The following is a 6,283-nucleotide window of genomic DNA, read 5'->3' on the forward strand; positions in this document are numbered from 1 at the left end:
TTTTAATGTATTTAATTGAGGAGCGGTAGGGGAGGGAGAAGTGTCTCTACCCAGCTCTTGTCTAGACTTAACCTTCCTTCACTTCCAAGATCTGGCAGATTCCCCATAGGCGGAGACAAAATAATAGCAAAAACCAGAAGTAATCTGACACTTGTAATTACAGGCCTACCAGCTCCTTATTGACCTCAGACAAAATAAGGAAATGGCATATACAAGAATCATTAAAATGAAGAGAAGAGTGCTACTTAATGCCAAGTCTCATGTGCTTATGGAAAAGAATCCATAGAGCTAATTAGGTAACTTCTGGAGAAGTTATACATTTGGGCTATGATTTGGCTGATAAATATAAAACTGTTGATGTAATAGGGCTCCAGCAAGGGATTTGATATAGTTCTACATTGTGTTTTGATGTAAAAAAACTGGCATCATTCCAAATCAACAGCATTTGTACTAATTGCATTGAAAGTTGGCTAGCTAATGAGTGTCAAAATGTTAAAGTGGGTACAGGCCCGTAGTGTGTGTTTTCAAGCAGCCCAATGGTAAGTCGCTCAAGGAGCATGGGCTACACTTCCAGGCTCGCAGCTGTGTCCTCGGAAGAAGGAGCTCCAGCGAAGGCTGGACTCCTGGTACAGAAGCAGCCAAATGTGAGCTCCCAGCACAGCACTGCAGTCAGAAAGGCTGATTTGATCCGTGGATGTGTGAGCAGGGAATGCAGAGCGGGTGTAATGAGATTATATTGCATGAGCTTGTATTACATCTGGTAATCCCATGGATGTGACTATCGGTGTAAAAGAATTCCCAGTTTTGACATCTACAACTCAAGGCAGAAGTTAGCAAGCTGGAGAGGCTTCCTTGAAGAGCTCTGAGGACTGTTAAGGGGTTGGAAGACAAACCTTATGGGGCAGAAGAGTTTAGGACCGAAATGATCGAAGCTGAAATATACCTATGCAGGAATTAAAATTTTGCTCCTCTAATAGGTACTCTGGCCAACAATGGCACAAGAAAAAAAAAACATCTAGAAATAAAGTACACATTGGCAGTGGATAAAATTGTTAAATATTTGAACAGTTTAGGATGATGTCAGGTTCCCTACTGTTGGCAATTTTTGAATTGAAATGGGCTGTTTTACAAAATGATGACAACAATTAATGTAATAGAGTCCTTTGGCCTGTAATAGTCAGGAAAGCAGACCAGATGATCACAACAGTCTCCTCTAGTTTTATAGTCTGGAAATCAGTCTAGTGCAACAGACGCCCTGGTCAGACTGTACCGGCTCACAGTATTTCTGCTACAAAACCTAAAAAATTATTTGCCCCTAGCTGTATAAGCCTTTTTGCCTTCTACCTTGTTTTTCTTCACTTAGAGGCTCCGTTTATTCAGCTGAGGAACCCCTTGCTTCCAGGTCCGGCAGTGACTTAGGGCCTTTCCTTTATGGGGTCAGTGTCTCCGGTAGCTCCCTGCGCTCCTTTGGGATGGCCTCTTGCAGCTGTTTTTGTTTGCTTTGGGGGAAAATCCTCAAGCAGGTGGGCACAGGTCAGAAGCTGGTGCCTGTGTTTTGTGAGTGGGGTTCAGCATCACCTCCCATCTCAGGGACGGAGAAGGCTGGGGAAGCACGTGCAGGAGTGAAGCCAGGCGAGGGATCCGGAGCAGAGGACTCCAGGCAAGGTCCACCACCTCCGGGCGGCACTCCTAAGGACTCGGCCTGAGAATGCAGGATAACGGGAGCAGCGGTAGCTCTTACAGGCTCAGCGAAATCCTTTACTGAGATTCTTCCTCCATGTCTGAGACGGGTCAATGTTAGGAGGAGTTTGCTGAGGTGCTCATGGATTTGTGGGGCCACAGAGCTCCACGGGGCTCACCTGCGCCCGTTGGTGCCCTGGGCTGATAATTCCTGGTCTCTGTGCCAGATCTTCCTCTCTTACTGCTCTGAAGTGTTTTACATATAGGGCAGATTCAGAGGCAAGGGAGCAATTTGCTATACGTTTATAAAAGGCTTTTCGTTTTCTCTGCGGCTACTTAAATCTGACCTAAATACCTTTTGGACTATTCAGCCCGATGCTTTCTCTGAAAACCCAGCAGGTCACTGAGTGTTGAATGCACCAGGGACGTGTAAGGAGTGTGCGAACAGCTACCAGCAAAGCGTCCCTCCTTCCCACTGGGCTGCCTCTGCCCGGCGCCGCAGCAGCTCTTCCCCACAGCCCGGCGCCAGCCTCCCTGGCCGGGCCGCTTCCCACCGCAGCGCCCAGCGTGCAAGATCGCCCTGTGGCGCTCCCGAAGGCAGCAGGGGTCCAGCAGCGCGCGCGTCGTCTCCCCTTCGGGGGAGCGGGCCCCTTTCCCCGCCGCCGCTGTGGGGAACAGCGGAAGGTGTTGCAGGCTAGAAGTAACGCGCGACGGTAGCGCTGCGCCGCCGGCTCCGGCTGCCCAGTGCCCGGCCGGCAATGCCTCCCCGCTGGGGCACCCCGGCTGTGCCGAGGGCTCCTGCCCGCTGCGACAACGTGGCGTCCTTGGGTGCGGGAGGGCGCCGGGGGCCGGCAGCCTGGAAGCAGCAACACGCGGCTCCCCGCGGCCTCACTGGGTCCCTGCACGCCGGGCAGCGCGTGTACCTTCGCTTTCCTGGAAAGCAGTTTCTCTTCAATACTGAGAAGAGCCCTGCTCTCAGAGGGGAAGGAGGGGCCTGGCCACAGCCTCGCTCAAAGGGGCCACTGCTCGCGCTAATTTTTCTCATAAGAGTGGAACTAATTCAGCCTCTGCTTGCTCTAAACCACAGAAAGGTGTTTCTGCTTTGGGTTTTTATCGGGGGGGGGGGAGGGAAGCAGGGGGCTGGGGGATTTTTGTGTGTGTTTGGTTTGTCCGCCTGGTTTTCTCTTTTTGTTCTTTTTTTTTTTTGTCTTTTTGTACTGCTTCACTGTTTGCTTCTCCTAAAAGGAGACTTTCTAGAAAGTTATGAGAGAGACCACCTAGAAAGGGGAGGAGGGGCTGAAAAGGAAAAACACGTAAGATTTTACACAATAAAAGGTTGTACATTGTGTACTGTTTGCAGGCTGGACTCAGCACACATCAGGAGATCGTGGCAGTCGCTTTCTGCTCCCCCCTCCCCTCCAACCATCCTCCTCTCCTTCCAAAATCTTATGCCCTGTCTACCTCGTCCCTCATGCTAGCATATCCAAGCTTGCCCCATGCTTTCACCCCTTTACCACCTGGCTGGAGCTCCCCAGTGCCCCTTGGGCAACAGCAGCTGTGGGCACAGCTGGGGGCACCCTAAACCACTGAGCCCCTGAGCCGATCCCACGTGATCTGGAGACGACGCTCCAGCCCCGCTTGCAGACTTGCACACTTTTCACTTTCCCAGGAAACCACCTTTATTCACTGATTGGATGTGACCTGTCCCCAAACACCTCTCTTTCTCCCAAATTGAAAGGGCAAACGGGCAGCACGTGGCTCTCTGGGCACAGTGCTGGCCACAGGGAAGCGGCATGCTGAAAAAGAGTGAAGGTGGCAAAGCGTCACTGGCTCTTGGGTGCTCTGGGACTGCTAGGTATCAACATTTTCAAACTTACTGAAGACCTTGGGGACTGCTGGAAAACAAGCACAGAAATGTCACAAAGTGGAATGACAAGCCAAAGGTATAATGCCCTTGGACCTACTGTCCTCAGCAGCTGAATTTCAGACAAAACTCTCTGGAAATGGGTCATTCTGCTGTAGCTCTATCAGTTGATGCATTCATGTTTAATGTCTCTTAAAGCTTTAGCGTCAGGGATAGTGGGGTATACATGTCCACAGGAATAGGAAAAAAATGAGGAGTATGATAAAAACATGTAGATTATAATAATAAATTCTGGTCTCCTCTAGGGAGTTATCGCTCTCCACACTGTGTCACCAGCATCCTGGACATTTCAGAAACCTGCCTTTAGTATGGATCCAACTTTCTCCAGAAAGTTGCAGCGTTGGACTGGTGTTCAAAGCTGGTTGCATGTGGTAGGACCATGAACCTGCCCGTGTATTTACTTTTATTACACCGAGCCTTTCATGCAGGTATCTATGCACTGAAAGCAGTTGGGTAAAAAGCATCAGTCCAAAGATGAGAGAGTGGGGAGTCTCTTGGTTCTAGGGAATTTGCTTGTTATTCTTTTTTGTTGCTGTTGTTGAAGCAAATTTGCTTAAAGGTGGGGTCTGTTTCTCACTTTGGACACATCCAGGCTTGGTTTCGGGCTAGCAAGAAAGAAATGCAGCACTGCTGAGGCCTGTGCTTGAGCAGGCCTTGGCTGCTGTGCTCCTCTGTCTCACAGGACACAAAGCTACTTCAGCATCCTAGTGTTTTCCAGATGAAGCCATCTCAGAGTTGCCCCAGTCCTGAGCACATTTTGGTCCTTGTGAGTGAGGTCTGAACTTTGGAAAACTATGCGCCACAGTGCCAGAGCACTGTCGTGACATGTTCCTCAAGCTCTTGCTGCTGAAGAGGACTGCTGTGATAGGCATCAGCTGCAGCTGCTGCAAGGTCACAGTTTCAAGTAGATGAGGGAAAAGTGAGACCAGCAAACAACCTAAGAGCGGTGAGGCTGGTTCTTAGGTTTCACAAGCAAAGAAACAGAGGAAGAATAAAAGGAAGAATTAGACTAGTCCATTGAATATTAGGGCAAGGTGGCTGGCACAGTCTATGAAGCCACCCAATAAATGCTATAAATACCCACAGAGGGAAGCTGACTCCCTACTAGCCAACCGTAAAGCAAACCGCAGGATATTTTTGAAGCTGCCATCCAAAATTACAAAGAAAAGTGTGACAAGCCTACTTATAAACCAAAAATGGAACAGATGAGCACTTCTTCTGGGCCGTGATTTTGGGTTTCCGTGGAAGGTCCTCCTACTGAAGCCTCGTCGGGAAAGAATTAGTGCTTTGCCCAGACTCTCATGGAAGTTCAGAAATTCTTCTGCGGTCAGCAGCATCTTCATGCTTGGTTGGAAGAAAAAACAAGGGCTGATGTCTCAATACTCAGTGGAACTTCTGGCAAGACTGCGGGTCCGAATCAGTGGCGTATTTCTGACTGCTTTGCGCTTCCCCAGCAATGCAAAGCAGCTGCAAAACTCTTTTGCCCCACTGCTTAATCCTGAGTTACAGCTGCTTTGCATTGCTAGACTGGTGCAAAGCAGCCAGAGCACGTCTGTGCTCTGTATTTGCATATCGTCATTTCAGCAGGGCAATTCACCCGGCAAACAGGCAACAGCGAATACATGCGTCAGTCTTTGCGGGATCTGTGAATGTATAGAGGTGAATGAGAACTCCTGTGGTGCAATCACGTCAGCATAATTGCAGATTAGGCCTTAGCAACTGTGTTTTTTCTGTACAGAATTACAAAGTTTGTCTTTTGTCCTATTGCGTCTATTCTTTCTGAGCAATAATGTTTACAGTATGCAGCATGCGGTGTACTATTTATACTTTACGTCATAAAATTTCACGTTTTCCCCTTTTCTGTTTCCAGGATTTTAATTTGAGCCCGCCAAGAACACAGCGTGCATTTTAGGCATGCTCTTCAAGCATGCATTAAACTGCTAGCTGCCATGCACACTGCCCTGCTGCAGTGCCCAGCGGAGCAGGAGCAAACTGCTCCCGTAGGGCAAGAGACCAGCTCGGAGAACTCCGGCAGTGAAGGTCAAGGCCTGGACACCCTCCCCAATTTCAGCCGGTGCAAACAGCCCTTCTTTGCTAGGCCTGCTGCCCCAGCACTGTGCAAAGGGCCACAGTGCTTGCTGGGTCTGCTGCCCCAGCCTGATGCACAGGAGCCCTGGTTTGCTGGATCCGCTGCCCCAGCCCGGTGCATAGAGACCCCCCCACCTGGTGCCTGCTGGATCTGACCCCTCAGCCCGGTGCTTGCTGGATCTGCCGCCCCAGCCCGGTGTCTGCTGGATCTGCCGCCCCAGCCCGGTGCATAGGGACCCCCCCACCCGGTGTCTGCTGGATCTGACCCCCCAGCCCGGTGTCTGCTGGATCTGCCGCCCCAGCCCGGTGCACAAGGACCCCGCGGGGCTGGGGGCAGCGGGCGGCGGCAGGGCCAGCCCGGCGCCCACGAGTCCCGGGGCCGTCGCCTCGGCGCGGGGCCGCCGCCTCCCCGGGGCGGCGCGTGGCTCCGGCGGTCCCGGGGGGGCGGATGCTGGCGGCCTCGTCCCGCTGCGGTTCCTGTGCAAGGTCGCAGCGGAGGGGCTTTCACAGCTTCTCTTTCTCTTTTTTTCCCTCTCCTAATCTGGCCAACCAACTTTCTTTAAAAAAGAAAAAACTTTTTTTTTTTTTTTT

Source organism: Dromaius novaehollandiae, chromosome 1, assembly GCF_036370855.1.
Source record: "Dromaius novaehollandiae isolate bDroNov1 chromosome 1, bDroNov1.hap1, whole genome shotgun sequence".
Classification (NCBI taxonomy): Eukaryota; Metazoa; Chordata; class Aves; order Casuariiformes; family Dromaiidae; genus Dromaius; species Dromaius novaehollandiae.